General features: G+C 37.2%; 1 protein-coding gene across 2 annotated transcripts in view; it reads right to left on the bottom strand.

The window, feature by feature from the left end:
- Positions 1-18028, bottom strand: part of LOC106091693 (uncharacterized) — an 869146-nt gene that overhangs the window by 167369 nt on the left and 683749 nt on the right. The gene's annotated exons all lie outside the window — the stretch shown is intronic.

Consider the following 18028-nt stretch of genomic DNA (forward strand, 5'->3'; position numbering starts at 1 on the left):
AAGGAAGAACAAAGAAAACGCTTTAAATTATGGTATAAATATTTGATTATACTTTTTTGTTTGGTTTTGAGTGCTTTTAGATAGGTGTGTCAGAGTGTGTGCTCGCCTGTATAGCCAGACGTTTATTGACATTTTAATTTTGAGTTTATATTCAGATACATGTGACGCAGGTGGCGGTTCAATTTTAGGTTACTTTTTCGAATTAGGTTGACAAGAGGCTTTAAGATCATACAACATCACATAAATTAAAGAGTTTATATATTTTTTGTAACCCCGTAGCGCAGAGGTAGGCATGTCCGCCTATGACGCTGAACGCCTGGATTCGAATCCTGGCGAGACCATCATAAAAAACTTTTAGCGGTGGTTTTCCCCATCTTATGCTGGCAACATTTGTGAGGTATTATGCCATGTAAAACTTCTCTCCAAAGAGGTGTCGCACTGCGGCACCCCGTCGGACTCCGCTATAAAAAGGAGGCCCTTTATAATTGAGCTTAAAACTTGAATCGGACTGCACTCATTGATATGTGAGAAGTTTGCCCCTGTTCCTTAATGGAATGTTCATGGGCAAAATTAGCATTTTGCATATATTTTTTTAAAAAAATTATCATATATATAAAACTAGCTGACCCGGGCCCCCTCCGCTGCGCCTTCTTTTTCTTTATATGGAACAAAAGTTTCCTTGGAATATTTATTTTCGAGAATTAAAGAGCTTTTAGTGAAATACCATGCTACGAAATTAGTATTTGTATATGCTTGACTAACAGTTGAACCATTTAAGTGCCTTTATCTGAATCCCGTATGATCTTTATTGGTCTACGAATTTAATGTAGGGAGTACTCCATTCTTAAAATACTTTATTTCAGCCCGATATTCTCATGATATGTGATTTAGGGGTGTTTCCGGGGGAGAGGTGGTCCCCCAGACACTTGGTCCTGAAAAATATCAGCATTGTGCTCTTTTTTCAAATATCATTTATTTCTGACAAGGCGTCCCCAAATGCATGGCTCCAAAATAGGTTATCAAATTCGTTTTCTAATCTCAAATATCTTTCATTTTAGCCACATATTGGCATAGTCAGTAAAAAATGGCTCTTTGTGGGGTGTTTTGGGAAAGGGGGTAGACGCACGGAAAATTGGTCCCGAAAGTGGGTATCAATTCTTGCTCTACCCCCCAATTTCTTTCATTTAAGCCCCACATTGACCTGGTTGGTAAATATGCACGATTTAACGGTGTTTTATGGAGTGGGGAGGTCTGCCAATCACAAAGCCCTGAAAATATATCAGCATATTGCCATTGCCCTCAAAATTGGATATCAAATTCTCCTTATTGCCAAAGTCAGATAATATGTCCGGTTTGGGGTATTGACCCTAAAAACTTTTAATATTTAGTTCCACTCTCTTTAAGACCCAAATTGTCTTGGTGAGCAAATACGTTTTAATTGGGTGTTGTTATGGTGGTAGGACGACCCCTACACAGTTGGTCCCTAATGTTGATATCAGATACGTTGTCTACTCCCACATACATTTAATTTGATCCCCATGTTTCCATAGTCGGCAAACATGACCGGCTTGGGGTTTGTTTTGGGGGATGGGCGGCAACTCAGCAAGTTGGCCTTGAAAATATATTTCGGATTCGTGTTCTACTCTAAAAACCCTCTTGTTTGAGTCTCATTTTGCAAAAGTCAGCAAATACTTCCTATTTGGGTGTGGTTGTGAGGGTGGGGTGGCCCCAATTGACACTTTTCCCGAATATTGATATCAGATTCGTGCTTTACTCTCAAAGATCTTTCATTTGAGCCTAATATTGCTATGGTCGTAAATTTGTCCCCTTGGGGGATGTTTTTGGGGAGAGGCAAACATTTGGTCCCATATATGGATTTCAGATTCGAATTCCACAATTAAATACCTTTTATTTAAACCCCATATTGCCATGGTCAGTAAATAAGTCCTGTTTGGGGAGTGTTTTGTGGAAGGGGTGGACCCCCAGAAACGTGGTCCCACATATGGATATTTATATTATATTGATAACGGAAGAGGTCGGACCCTCCACCGTTTCCCCAAAAACACCACCAAATGGAAAGTATGCGGGAGTAGAGTAGTAGCATCATCTGACATACAAATTCATGTCGAAGGATAGGGGGTCACCCCACCCGCACAAAAACGCCCAAAATGGTCACATTACCCCGAAATATGGGACTCGGTTTGTTTGTTCCGTATAGACTGAAAAACGGCAGAACCGATTTTCTCGAAATTTTCGCATATTTTGTAGGCTGGTCTGGAAGGAAATATAGGCTATATAATTCGCAGGGGGGACGGACCCTCCCCCTTCCGCCAAAAACACAACCCAAAATCAAAAGTGGGCCGATCAGGACAATATAGGTATCAAATGAAAGGTATTGGAGAGTAGAATATGAATATGGTATTAAAATTTGAGTTTAAGTACACATCGGGCCGCCCAAACCCCAAAACTTTCCCAAACAGACATATTGGACGTTCATTTCAATATGGGGCTCAAATGAAAGGCATTCGGGAGTAGATTTCGAATCTGGCATACAAAATCAGATCGAAGTATAGGGGGTCACGCCATCCCACAAAAACCTCATTAGACCAATTATGACTGTATGAAACTTGGCTGAACCGAGTTTCTTAAAATTATCGTAGATTGTGTACGTTTGTCTGGAAGGAAACAGAGACTATATAATTTTTAGATATCGGGTGGAGGCGGACCCTCCCCCTTACCCCATAAACGCCACCCATATCCGAAAGCATTCCGATGGGCACAATAAGACCAGAAAACGAATATGGTATTAAAATTTGTGTTTAAGTAACCGCCCAACCCGAAAACTCCTCTCCTCCTTCGTGTCAATATGAGACTCAAATGAAAAGTATTAGGCAGTAGATTACAAATATGGCATAAAACATTAGGCCCAAGTAATGGAAGGTCGCCCACCCCCAAATACCCCAAATGGGCATATAAGCCGACCATGGCTATATGGGACTCAAATGAAAGGTATTTGGGAGTAGATTACGATTATGACATTCAAATTTGCGTTCAAGTCCAGATGGCGCTTTTCCTCCTAAAGATACGGAAAATGGGTTATTTGACCCATTATGACAATATGGAACTCAAATGAAAGGTATTTGAGAGTAGAAACGAATATGATATCCAATTTTGGAGCCAAGTGTTTTGGGGTACGCCCTAAACCACCTCCCAAACTGAACTTCATTTCCGTTGGAAATAAAGAACGGATTTGGTATCTATTTTCAGTGCAAAGTGCCGGTGGCCGCCCCAGACCCAAAACACTCTCCAAACTGTTCATATTTACCGGTCATGGCAATATGGGACTCAAATTAAAGGGATTTGGAAGTGCAGCACGAATTTAATATCCATATTTGAATCGAAATGTCTGAGGTGCTATCCCTCCCTTAATGAGAATATTCAGGGTAATATTCTTATTAGGAGAGGGATAGATAGGAAGAACATTACCACGAGAAGAGTCAAATTCTCACACATCAATTAGTGCTTTCCGATTTAAGTTTAAACTCAATGATTTGAGTTTACATTTTCTTATAGCCGAGTACGAACGGCGTCCCGCAGTCCGACACCTCGTTGGGGACAATTTTTTAAATAACCATGCATGGCATTGTACCTCGCAAATGTCGCCAACATTAAGAGGGGATAAACACCGCTTTGTCCGATGTGTTCGCCAGAATTCGAACGCGTTCAGCGTCATAGGCCACAATGGCACGAATTCGATATCCGTATTCAGGGCGAAGTGTCCCCACCCTGAAAAGATATAGAGAGTTAAAGAAGGCGCAGCAGAGCGGGCCCAGTTCGGCTAGTATTTTATAAACGATGATATTCCCTAATCAAATCTTTCTGAAAAAAATTTCTACCAATGTAATTTTGGTTTTGTACCGCTCTCATTACTATGGTGGCAGGCACAAAAACATCCTTCACTTTAAACATGTCTTATAAAAAATATTTTTATTTCTTCTTTTAATAAATAAGTTTATTAAGCTTCCCTGATGCCTTGACACCCAATCTTGATATTCACAACAAAAGTGTGTAATCAATTTTGCAGTGTCATTAAAAGTGGAGTGCATTTTAGCTAAAATTTAATACGTGCAAATGGCAATTTTCCGGGAGTGCCTTCGGCTGTGGCGTCTCTAATGGCGACCTTTATTTATTGCAGCCCTTCTAGGGCACTAAAAAGCAACCTCTTAATTTTATTATGTTATATGCCATAAGTAAGCCTACTACAAGAACGAAATTCTTATAGCCAACTTAGAGAGAGCAAGTCTAAGAGGTTTACAGGGGACAGCATAACATAGGAAAAAAAAAAACTAGGAGCAGCTTTAGCAGAAAAATGTTATTTTTCAAGTTTCATTAGCCAAGAACCACATACATAAGCATATTAACGCCCTTTCATACAAGTTAACATTGTAATAATCGTAAATTTTATAGAGCTGCTTTAGTTTGTTGTCGCTGGCATAGCTACTTTGTCTCTGTTTGTATGGAGTGCGCTTTGCCTTGACGCCATAATACGTTCACGCATGCAGGATGCAAGAAGGATACTATATTTGGTTGACGGTAGTGGCAGTGGCCATTCACATACATATGCACGAATATGTATGACAGCATGTTGCCACCATACCGTACCCATGAACATGGAAATGCAACAATGTTGCCTTAAATCTACTCTTCATACACGACAAAGGAGTTTATTTCCCCCATTGCTGGCATGTACAAGATATATCCTCATAAAATCCAAGTACATATTCCAAAAGCATGTCTGTCTGCCTAAGTATGGTGTGCTTTGCTGGCTTTAGTGGAAGTTCTTTACATATTTATTTATTTAAAAAAATGCAAATGAAAATGCCATCGTTGATCACAAACTTTTTAACTAGCAAATTAAATTATGATAATGTAGTATTTTAGATTTTGAGGCAATGTTTTTACTTAGTTTTAAATAAATTAAAAACAATTTTGTTTTTAATGGCTAATTGTCTTTGGCAAATTAACTTAAAAAGTAATGGCGAGTATTTTATAAATATTTTAAAGTTTTCCATTGCAAAGATTTTTGCTTAGACCCTCCCCCCATAGGATGAGAGTGTACTTACTTGGGTTTTTCGTTTGTAACTCGACGAAATATAGGTCTGAGACCGCAGAGAATTCTTGATCGTCATGACATTTTAAGTCGACCTGCCATATCCGTTCGTCTTTTCTTCCATCTTTCGGAATCTCGTTAATGTTCGAAAAATTAAAGTTGACCCAAATTAGTCCATTTTTAGATATTAGGTATATGTATGGTTTATATGAGGATTAGGAATTTACAACGAGAAATGCCGTCCCGATCCCGCTTCTGGGAATTTTCGGGAACAATTATTTAGTTCTTTAAAAATCAACAGGCGCAACTTTTTATATGAAACAACAACAGTTTTATAATCAGTTGATGGGGCTATCTGCCTGTACACCTACCTGAGTTATAAGTCCACACTACATACCTCCTTTTAACCAAATATAATACAAACTAATGTGTCTAGTGACTTAATAATCAAACAGCCAATCGGTGTATGTTAAGAATACTGGCTGTACCCGGCCCGCTGTGCCGAGCCTTCAATAACACCACGCGAAAAATAAGTTTCTTACTTAATACCATATGTATCTCCCCAGTATAATTTGATTATCTACCACCAAATAACTTTTATTGAACTCCATTTTGCCATGAATAAGAAAAATTCACATTTTGGAAAGTGTTTTGAGGGGTACGCGACCTCCTTGAACCTGATATTTCGTAGTTTACTCGCGAATGCCTTCTATTTGAGTCCCATATTATCATGTTCGTCTAATATGGCTACTTGGTACGGTTTTGGTTTTGAGGCGGCCCCTTGGTAATTACACCCATTTTTTAATATTCGATAATCATACTTGTACTCTATTCTCAAATACCTTTGATTGGAGTCCCATATTTTCCCGATCGGTTCTTTTTTGATTTTGGGTGGTTCTTTTGGTGCGGTTATGGCCTTGGGGAGGCGCCGTAAGTACTTGGATTAAATTTTTGACATCGCATTCTACTCCCGAATACCTTTCATTTGAGTCGATTTGTCCACTTTGATTTTGGGCGGTACTTTTGGGGTGGCTTTGGGCTTGGGACGTCCTCCTAGGTTCTCGGATTAAATTAAAAATGTCATATTCATTTCATTGGAGTCCTATATTGTCCCAATCGGTCCATTTTTTATTTTAGGCGGTACTCTTGGGGCAATGCCCTAGGTACTTGGATCCAATTTTTGACATCCAATTTTTGACACAGTATAATACAAATACGTTAGGTTAGGTTGAAAAGAGGGTGCAGTTATTAATCCGCCCCATGCCACTATGGACATACACCTAAGCCAGTAATCGGCTTGTTGTGCGCTATAAAAACGATAAAGTAACCTCTAAAAAGAAAATTTTAAGTTAGGATTCCGTGCTACTTACAAAATACTTAATTGTTTTCAATACCACTCCCCTAAGTTGGTTCATGTCTGATATTGTGTTTCCTCCTAAGTACCGGTATCTGTTGGACGCGAAAGCCGGGCAATGACAAAGGAAATGCTCCAACGTCTCATCATCTTCACCGCATGCCCTACACATGCTATCACTTGCCGCATCGATTTTATATAAGTATACTGACCTCCTTCTTACTTCCTTTCAGTAATAGCCTGGTCTTCTTACGATATGGATCCCACCATAGAATTTTCGCCGTCCTACCGACCGTTTCGCTGTTTTGGGCCTACGGCGGCCTTCGAGATACTTGGACCCAATGTTTCATACCATATTCTTATTTAACTCTAAAATACCATTAATTTGAGTTCCATACTGTCCCAAACGGTAAATATGTCCTGATGGGGGCTTCTAAGTGGTGGGTACGCCTCTCAGACACCAAGGAGTAAATTTTTATTTTAGATGTGTACTCTACTTTTAAATACCTTACATTTGATACCCATATTGCCCAAAGCGGTAAAAGTGTGCATTTGGGTGTTCCTTACACCCCCGATATTTGGGTGCCATTTTTATGCCAAGTTCACTTTCTATTTTCAAAAACCTTTCATTTAATACCCATATTGTTCCAATCGGTAAACATGCCCGTTCGGATTGGTTTTGGGATGGGGCGTCCCCGCAGGCTATTCGACCACAAAGTTTTATACAAATGTCATGTTTTTGGGGTACCATAAGGTGGCATACAAAATTTTGCTTAAATTGGTGCAACAATCTCCGAGATCTGGCGTTTTTGAAAATGGTGGTAAGAAGGTGGCCACCGTAGCGCAAAGGTTAGCCAGTTCACCTATGACGCTGAACGCCTCGGTTCGAATCCTGGCGTGACCATCAGAAAAAAAATTTTCAGCGGTGGTTTTCCCCTCCTAGTGCTGGCAACATTTATGAGGTACTATGCCATGTAAAACTTCTCTCCAAAAAGGTGTCGCACTGCGGCACGTCATTCGGACTCGGCTTTAAAAAGGAGGCCCCCTATCATTGAGCTTAAACTTGAATTGGACTGCACGCATTGATATGTGAGAAGTTTGCCCCTATTCCTAAGCGGAATGTTCATGGGCAAAATTAATTTTTTATTTGGTAAGGAGGAGGGTCGGCCCCCATTCGGATATCAAACAAATAAAACCGTGCCAAGTTTGGCCGGGCCGAATATTGGGAACATACCACTATGGATTCTGCTAAAATAAATTAAGTTGAAGGGCATAATTTACTCTACATGCCAAACTTTTGTCAAACCAGAAATAATTAAGGCTTTTAGGAACTGAACAACAATGATCGAGAGACCAGTTTACATGGGAGCTATATCAGGTTAAAGACTGATTTGGACTGTACTTGGCACAGTTGTTGAAAGTCGTAAATTTAAGCCACTTTTAAAATTTAAGCCAAATCGTACAAAAAACGCTGCACAGTGGGCCAAATGGCAAAAAAATTGGAAATAAGTCTACAACTTTTTATCTGTTGATTTTAGCCATACAAAATGTTCTAGACATTTGTAGAGGAGGACATAGGCTTTCAGAAAAGTGCTGTTGTTGGTCCATATCTTTAATACAGGGTGAGCTACAGGGTGTCAAAGTTGACCACTTTTGACTTCTCCAAGCTTCTGGGGGCCATAACTTTTGATCTACTCAACCGATTTACATGATTTAGGACTCTAGAGAAAGAGCTTGACAAGATCTAAAAAACTTATGCATAAAGTACCATGCCATCGTGTACTGTTAAGGAGTTATGAATTGTTTAATTTTAAAATATGAAAATTTGGCCTTGGTTTTTTTCAGTGTTTTTTAAATAACTCCGTCAATTTTAAAGCTATAAACTTCATACTTCACACAAATTATGCCAGCATATGTGTGCATAAAATACAAAAGGAATCACGTGAATATCTTTGGCGGTTTAAAAATGGCATCGTTTTCAATATGAAAAATATTTTTTTTGTCAAAAAATTGCAAAATTTTTCAAAAAAGATACTCCCATTTCCTTTAAGTTTTCGCAAACTTTGGCCGTCAAAGCATTATCATTTCTTTCCATTTTCACAAAGTCGAGGTATTAAGAAAAGTTTTAAGTGCTAATTTGGCTAATTTCGATATCAAACAACACCGTTATCTTAAGACCAAAATGGCCAATTTTTTTACTAAACTTCAAAAGTTTCTCACTGGAAAAAAAGTTCCACGGGGATTTTTTCGCTTTTTTTGAACTTAAATGAAAGCTTAAAATGTTCCCAACATTTTAAGGTATGTCTCGCCATATCCTAGCCATAAATGAGATCGTAGCGATCAAAATACTGAAAAAAGTCAATTTTCAAGTAGTGCTATATTCATTGCTAAAAAACAAGTATTACGTCACATTTTATTGCAAAGATGTTAAATAAACTTTTATTTGGTAACACTTCTTCTACAAAACACAAAAAGAATCATGGAAATATCTCTATTCTATTCCATTTTATGGAACCGGCAATAAAAAAGTCAATTTTTCAAAAAAGTCGAATTTCCCAAATTTTGTTTTTGTTGTCCTAATTGCACATGACACACTATAGCCATATTTACGCAACATACCTTATCGTAAAGGAAATTTTCATACCTTTCCAACAATGTATAAAACATTTCTCAACTCGGATTCTATCTACTCTAAAATTCATTTACACTTCATTAAACTCTATATAAAAATGTCTATTTGTGAAATGGAACCTTATATGGGGCCTACACTAAAACATTGATAGATTTGCCCAGGGTTTACAATACAAATGTGTTAGAATAAAAAAAGGTCTCCTGCCAAAGTTTAAAAAAATTGGAATAAAAATATGTGTTTTAGAGCGAAAACACTTCGCATCGGCGTGCGTTTATATGTATATTAGCTACTCCCAAAATAAAAAAGCATTTTAGTTTTGTATTATTTGATTTTATTCTCTACCAAATAATCTAAGGTATCAAAATTTAAAAGCTCTTTAATTTGAATGGCATCGGGATCGTCCTTATCTATATCGTCACATATTTTTGGTAGCCATTTAGTTCTGATGCTGTATAGTACCGGATCAGACGATAACAATAAATATTGAAGTAAATCATAATTTTGGTTAAATTTGGTGCTCTTTCGGGTATTGAAAAGCCGGAACTGTTTAACATCTCTATTACGGGATTCCTGAGCTTCTTCTGTAAGTTCTCCTAACGGAAGTATGTTGTATTCCACAATTTCCTTGCCATGATGTAAGACTTTATGTACTGTCGGTGTTAAAGCTTTCCACGAATATAAATCAGATAAAATGTTTTTTGTGTCATTACTATAAGCTTCAAATTTGGTTGAATTTATCATCTTTTTGCTATTGATTACAGCCAAAATCACTTTGAATCGTCTTAGCAAGTGTTCATCAAGACCGGTTATTTTAGATGTCGATACGGGGTCCTCAAAAAACCGCCTTGCCGAGTTGCCATCATTTGTGCTTCCGTATCCGTAAAGAGGTTTATCTATTATAAGTCCCTTTTGTTTAAACTCCAACTGGATTCGATTCTTCTCTTCCTGCCTCATTTTGTGAAGATCTTGGTTGTTTCTAGCAGAGACATCGCGGTTTCCAGGGCTAGTCCGATATTTAAGGTCATACGATAAATGCAAACAATACTCCATGAATCGAATTCTACAGTGCAGGGGCGAAATACCGAAATTGAGCGCATTTTCGTTTACTAAATTTTCATCAGACTTGTCCTCGAATTGCCCATTCTTCTTGCCACAAATATTGCATCTCCAATTGGACATAACGCCAGTTAATGCGTTTGCCACCTTTCCATCGATCATAGTGAGTTGTAGTTGAAACGAAACTTTTATATTTCTTCCCAATTGGTTTATAACAATCATGGGTAATGCAGCAATTTCTTCCTTTATTTCGTTCACCAAAGATCGTGTTGTGTTCCGGTCTTCCTTTGTATACTCAAACCGAATTGGGCGACATAAATATTTTGACCCAGGTGTTCTATTTATCCATATATCTTGAAATGCATTTTCTTTCGATGATGAAGATTGGTCCTTGTACAATCTCATTCTCAATGGTACTAATGATGCCATGAAAATTGATGCGAAGTTGGTATCTATTTCTGTTTGTTGCTTATATTCGGAAAATCCAGATGATCCATCACAACCCCATTTGCTGATCAAAACCACTTCGGAATTATTACATGTGTTCAACTGTTCTTCAGTAAAATTAGAAATAATTCTAACAGCTGTATTTTCAACAAGATCAGCAAGTTTCACTCTTGCTTTTAATTCGTCCACGTATATATTTGATGGCACCATTTTCGTCCTGGTGTTGTACAATTTATGTTTTGAGGGTAAACAACCCCATCCTTTTTCACGAAGAGCCTTCCTCATTGTTGAGTATTTGTTTCTTGAGAGGCCTAGGTTCAAAATCAGGGCCAGTGCATCTTCCTCCGTGAATTCTGTAGTCGATTTTGGAGTTGGAATACTTTCTACCATTCTCTTTACCCTTTTCGGAGATGCTAATGGTAAAACATCGACAATTCGTCCAACATTTTTTGGTTGTGTTTTTAACAATGCTGTTTTGAACGTATCTTTTATTAAATTTGGCGGATGTGCCGCCAATAGTTCCTCTTGTTTTTTCTTTTTGGTTTTCTCCGTAACTTCGTCGTATGCTTTGCTAGGCCGGCCGGGAATCAGCGGTTTAATTTCAATAAGTAGATCCGATTTCAGCCACTTCTCATACATTTTGAAAAACTTGATTTTTGCGAATGAACATTCTGGCAACCTTCTCTCAAATGATTTGTAGAATTTTTCAAGTTTGTCTAAAGCGTCTTTATTTAGCCTTATTCCATATATGTGGTCCAAAGTGTAAACAAGTTCCTTAAATGACTCCGTGTATGATTTGGAATCATTTTTGATGTCCCATACAATTTTCGAAAGAGTGGAATACTTCAGTATGACTTCCATAACTTATAAATGTCCTTTACGCCTCTACAAAATATAATGAAGAAAATTTGGATTTTGTTCAAATATTTATGCAATATATTCACAATTAATGACCCATTTCAGGTATCAGACGCAATCGTAAAAAGGGGTCCAAAGTGCCTCTTTTTACTTACTCTTCTATAATTATTTACCTGGACTCGAATTTGGTTAAAAAAAATGACAATGAATTTTTTATGGGTAGGTTTTTTCACATTCATTGATACGGTGGATTTCCTGGGAATTCGACATAGCGAAACAGGTAACATTTGTCTGCATCAAATCTTAACACAAATATATATATATATGCAGGTATATTTCTAGGTTACTTTTTATTCAAAAATCATCAGCTTACATTAAAAATAGATGTAGGTACTATACAAACGCACGCCGATGCGAAGTGTTTTCGCTCTAAAACACATATTTTTATTCCAATTTTTTTAAACTTTGGCAGGAGACCTTTTTTTATTCTAACACATTTGTATTGTAAACCCTGGGCAAATCTATCAATGTTTTAGTGTAGGCCCCATATAAGGTTCCATTTCACAAATAGACATTTTTATATAGAGTTTAATGAAGTGTAAATGAATTTTAGAGTAGATAGAATCCGAGTTGAGAAATGTTTTATACATTGTTGGAAAGGTATGAAAATTTCCTTTACGATAAGGTATGTTGCGTAAATATGGCTATAGTGTGTCATGTGCAATTAGGACAACAAAAACAAAATTTGGGAAATTCGACTTTTTTGAAAAATTGACTTTTTTATTGCCGGTTCCATAAAATGGAATAGAATAGAGATATTTCCATGATTCTTTTTGTGTTTTGTAGAAGAAGTGTTACCAAATAAAAGTTTATTTAACATCTTTGCAATAAAATGTGACGTAATACTTGTTTTTTAGCAATGAATATAGCACTACTTGAAAATTGACTTTTTTCAGTATTTTGATCGCTACGATCTCATTTATGGCTAGGATATGGCGAGACATACCTTAAAATGTTGGGAACATTTTAAGCTTTCATTTAAGTTCAAAAAAAGCGAAAAAATCCCCGTGGAACTTTTTTTCCAGTGAGAAACTTTTGAAGTTTAGTAAAAAAATTGGCCATTTTGGTCTTAAGATAACGGTGTTGTTTGATATCGAAATTAGCCAAATTAGCACTTAAAACTTTTCTTAATACCTCGACTTTGTGAAAATGGAAAGAAATGATAATGCTTTGACGGCCAAAGTTTGCGAAAACTTAAAGGAAATGGGAGTATCTTTTTTGAAAAATTTTGCAATTTTTTGACAAAAAAAATATTTTTCATATTGAAAACGATGCCATTTTTAAACCGCCAAAGATATTCACGTGATTCCTTTTGTATTTTATGCACACATATGCTGGCATAATTTGTGTGAAGTATGAAGTTTATAGCTTTAAAATTGACGGAGTTATTTAAAAAACACTGAAAAAAACCAAGGCCAAATTTTCATATTTTAAAATTAAACAATTCATAACTCCTTAACAGTACACGATGGCATGGTACTTTATGCATAAGTTTTTTAGATCTTGTCAAGCTCTTTCTCTAGAGTCCTAAATCATGTAAATCGGTTGAGTAGATCAAAAGTTATGGCCCCCAGAAGCTTGGAGAAGTCAAAAGTGGTCAACTTTGACACCCTGTAGCTCACCCTGTATTAAAGATATGGACCAACAACAGCACTTTTCTGAAAGCCTATGTCCTCCTCTACAAATGTCTAGAACATTTTGTATGGCTAAAATCAACAGATAAAAAGTTGTAGACTTATTTCCAATTTTTTTGCCATTTGGCCCACTGTGCGCTGCTTATAAGACTTGAGAAGTAAAATCGTGTGATCGGTTTATATGGGAGCTATATCAGGTTATATACCGGTTTGAATCGTACTTGACACAGTTGTTGAAAGTCATAATGGAACACCACATGCTCAATTTCAGCGAAATCGGACAAACATTGCGGCTAATAAGGACTCAGGACGGTTTATGTGGAACCTATATCAGGATATATACCGATTTTGACTATACTGCTGGTAGTTGTTGCAACTCTAAACAAATGTCTTCGTGCAAAATTTCTGCCAAATCGCATAATAATTGCGAGCTCCAGGAGCTCAAGAAGTCAAATCGGGAGATCGGTTTATATGGGAGCTTCATCAGCATACATACCGATTTGGACCATACTTCAGTTTATATGGGAGCTTCATCAGCATATAGACCGATATGTGCAAAATTTTAGTGCTCCATGTTAACTCTAACTATTTTTGTCCAACGAATACACCAAGAGGCAACACTGTGCGCCGTACGTATATAGGTACGAATTATATAGAATAAAGAAATCAAACTTGCAGTGAATTTTATAGGATTCTGTTCTTCCGAATTTTGACTTAGTCTGCATCAACGGGGAAATTAGAAATTTTAGTTAATATTTCTTCATTAGCCTCATACTTTCAACCCCCACATTCGTCTCTTCTGATCCTCTTACTCTGGCTAAAAACTTCTGACACGCACAACAAATATCTACCGCACATGTTCAGTATCCCACTGTGCACAAAACATAATAGTCGCCAACTAAAGAGCTCTTTAAATGGCTAAGAGAAGTTTTTAATTTTTGGGACATGAAAGACATCTCCCCCACCACAAAACCACCTCTCTTCTTTATGGTTATTATAATAAATTTTTTCAAACTTTTGTCACCAAGCCATACTTCATTGGTAGCAAAACAAAAAAAAAAAATCCTTGAGAGCTCAATTCCTTTGTGGCTCACCATGCACACATCCATACTACTACAACTAACGTTCACACATGAACCCCTTCTAGTAGATGTCTTGTTTAATATCAAAGCGGGAAAAATTAATTAGCTAAATGACATTAAAAATTTTATTTTAAAGTTTTCTTTTCAGCATTTTAACCATATGCATTGGAGACTACTGCACTTGCCTTCAAGTTGATGTCAAAAACTTTATGTGAACAAAAGTTTGACAGTCACCACTTTTTTTGTTTTTGGTTTAAAATGTGAAGTGATAAAAGTTTGTATGTCTGTAATGGTCTAAGGGTCTTTTGCTTAAAATTTTATAGTTGATTGCAGTTATGCATGTGGTTTGAGGTCCATTTCAGTATTTAAGGGGGATTAATTGGACAAATTTAAAAATGTTTAAAAAAATGCTAACTTGAAAAAAAATGCAATAAACAGCTCTCCAACATCGATGTTAAAATAGATACGGGAAATAAGGATGATATAGAAGTTTCCCATTTTTTAGCTACACATAAATCAAAAATAATTTTAAATTAAAACTTTCCATTTCATTTAAAGCCAACAGTTATCAAAAATGCTGTTTGTGCAGTTTAACAAATTGCTCATACTCCCCCCCCCCCATCATAAAATATTCCATTGTGTGTGGTTTATATTCACTTTTAGAGATAAAGATAAAAATGCATGCCATTTTTGTGGGCAAAATTTCAAATTCGTCAATGGTATGTGAGAACACGAGCTTTTGTCTAAAATAAAAACAGCGGAGGTTTTCTTTGTTTGTATTTGTTGCAATTTGAAAATATTCACTTTGTATGCCATAACACATATTCGTGGGATAGTTTGAAAACTTTTTACGAAAAAGGGTAGCACAGGTTATGGAAATTGAGCAAAAATCGTTGCCTTGGGTGGTTTTTTTTATTTCAAATAAAACTGTTTGATTTTGGTAAACTTAAAAAAAATCCGTTGAGAGTCCATATTACTAATTATTTCTAGTTGTGACATATTGTTTCATTATAATAAAATGACATAGCCGCCGTGATCGTTAAATGGAACGGAGATGACCTGCTACATCATACAGTTCACAACATGCAAATGCAAATTTTGCCCATGAACATTCCACTAAGGAACAGGGGCAAACTTCTCACATATTAATGAGTGCAGTCCAATTCAAGGTTTGAGCTCAATGATAAGGGGCCTCCTTTTTATAGCCGAGTCCGAAAGGCGTGCCGCAGTGCGACACCTTTTTGGAGAGAAGTTTAACATGGCATAGTACCTCACAAATGTTGCCAGCATTGGAAGAGGTAAACCACCGTTGAAATGTTTTTCTAATGGTCTCGCCAGGATTCGAACCCAGGCGTTCAGCGTCATAGGCGGACTTGCTATCCTCTGCGCTTCGGTGGCCACTACATAGATATATGATAAATGCAAGCCAGGATATGATTGTCTGTGTACAATAGCTCAAGTATTCATACATTCAGACGACCCTGCTTTGGGAAAGCACCATTCCAGTCCCACATGGTTGTGTACTGTGAGATACACATCATGTGACCGGGCCCTAGTAAAAATATTGTACAGCCATAACAGTCTAAGACAAGCACATTCAAATGGTATTTGAACAAGGTAGAACCAACCCTGTTCCTAGCTAAGATCGACTGACACATAGGAAAATTAGCTTGATCTCCCCCCACGTTTTGAAGATAAATAACATATAATAAGAAAAAACGTGCTAAGTTCGTCCGGCCGAATCTTATAAACCCTCCACCATGGAATGCAATTTGTCAAGTTCTTTGCCCAGCAAACTAAGGATGTTGGAAACAAACTGCTATTTCAGGTTATGAACCGATTTGGGACATACTTCGCTTAGTGCCGTTATCTGTTAAACGCGAAAGCATTGCCTGGCTTTCGCGGATAAAAGACACCGGTACTTAGGTGGAGACACAATACCAGACATGAACCAACTTAGACGAGTGGTATGAAAAACAATAAAGGATTTTGTAAATGGCACGGCATTCCTAACTTAAAATTTTCTCTTTATCGAGGTTAATTTAGAGTTTTTAGAGCGCACAACAAGCCGATTACTGGCTTAGGTGTATGTCCATAGTGGCATGGGACGGATTAATATCTGCACCCTCCTTTCAACCTAACCTACTTCGCTTAGATATTGGAGACCATAACAGATGTCATTGTGCAAAATGTCAACCAAATCGGATAAAAATTGCGCCTTATAGAGGGCAAAGGAATTAAGTCGGGAGATCGATTGATATGGAAGCTATATCAGGTTAAAGGTCGATTCAGACCATATTTGACGAGTAGAAGTCATAGAAACAGTATCTGCGCAAAATTTCTGACAAAACGGATAAGAATAACGTCCTCTAAAGGCCCAAGATATGAAATCGGGAGATCGGTTTATATGGCAACTATTTATATCAGGTCATGTTTAAGGTCATAAGAGACGTCCGTGTGCAAAATTTCAACCAAATCGTAAAAGAATTGCGCCTTACAAAGACTCAAGAAGCAAAGTCGGGAAATCGGTTTATATGGAAGTTAAATCAATTTTGGAACCGTTTAGGACCATACTGAGCACAGTTATTGGAAGTCAAAACATAATAGCAAGTATTTGTGTAAAATTTCAAGCGCCTAGTTTTACTCTACTAAAGTTTCATGCTTTCCACAGACGAAAAGACTGACGGATATGGTTAGGTCGACTTAAAATGCCATGGCGTTCGAGAATACACATATATGTATATGGGGTCTTAGACCAATATTTCGATGAGTTACAAACGGAATAACGATGTTGTTATACCTCCATCCTATGGTGGACGATATAAAAAGCAAAAAGCAAAAAGCAAAAACCGGATCAATATCAGCCAGGGAGATCTTCGGATAGCCACCATCTAACTTTATTATTGAACAAATTTCTATAAAATCAGTTGAAAAATGCATCACGGTGTTTATTAGCGGCATCGTTCTTTATGGTGATTGCCTACATATATGGTCCGATTTGCACCATATTCGGTAGTAGGGGTCGGAATGGGTAGACATCTAAAACAACGCAAATTTAAGCAAAATCAGGTAGTACAAACACCTCTTATGCGCGATAGACTTTCAATCGGAAGGTCTGTCTACATGAAAACTATATCCAAATTTAGAACGTTCTAAACCAAACGCTGCACAGTGGGAGAAAATCGAAAAAGAGTAAAAAATATGCCGTGTGAGAAGGGGTAAATATATCCCTTTGAAATTCGGAATAGTTAGAGCTGAAGTATAAGCGAGATCGTGTGTAAGGCCCTAGGTTGTCCGGGCGCCTTCTGGCAGACCCCATAAGTTGGTCACCTAGTACTTCGAAAAATAGTTGGGCTCCAAAATCTTCATTCGTGGAACGATTTCCAAAATTTTTTTTTGCTCGATAGTGCACAAAAATTCCTACAAAAAAGTCAGCTTGAGGTATGTTGTAATTATTACTGTACACCAACAAATTATTTATAAAACTACATACATTTGCTTTCTGTAAACTTATTGTCATATTCATTCCATATTTAACTTCAATAAAGACAAGACTGAATTCTTTGTATCAATAGGTTATGGGCCCAGACTCATAACTTGAAATTGCTAAAAGATAAAAGAGATTCGCGTTTGGTTATTCCAGTTATCCTGTGTGTCAGAGTAACGAGATTTTGCTGCTAGCTGGTTTGCTGCGTATTGGCAAAAATTTATTTTCGGAATAACGTTTGTCTAAGGATTTGGTAAATTGAAGAAAACATGGCCACGTACAATGGTCGAATTCCGCTGTTGAACGGG

Source organism: Stomoxys calcitrans, chromosome 2, assembly GCF_963082655.1.
Source record: "Stomoxys calcitrans chromosome 2, idStoCalc2.1, whole genome shotgun sequence".
Taxonomy (NCBI): domain Eukaryota; kingdom Metazoa; phylum Arthropoda; class Insecta; order Diptera; family Muscidae; genus Stomoxys; species Stomoxys calcitrans.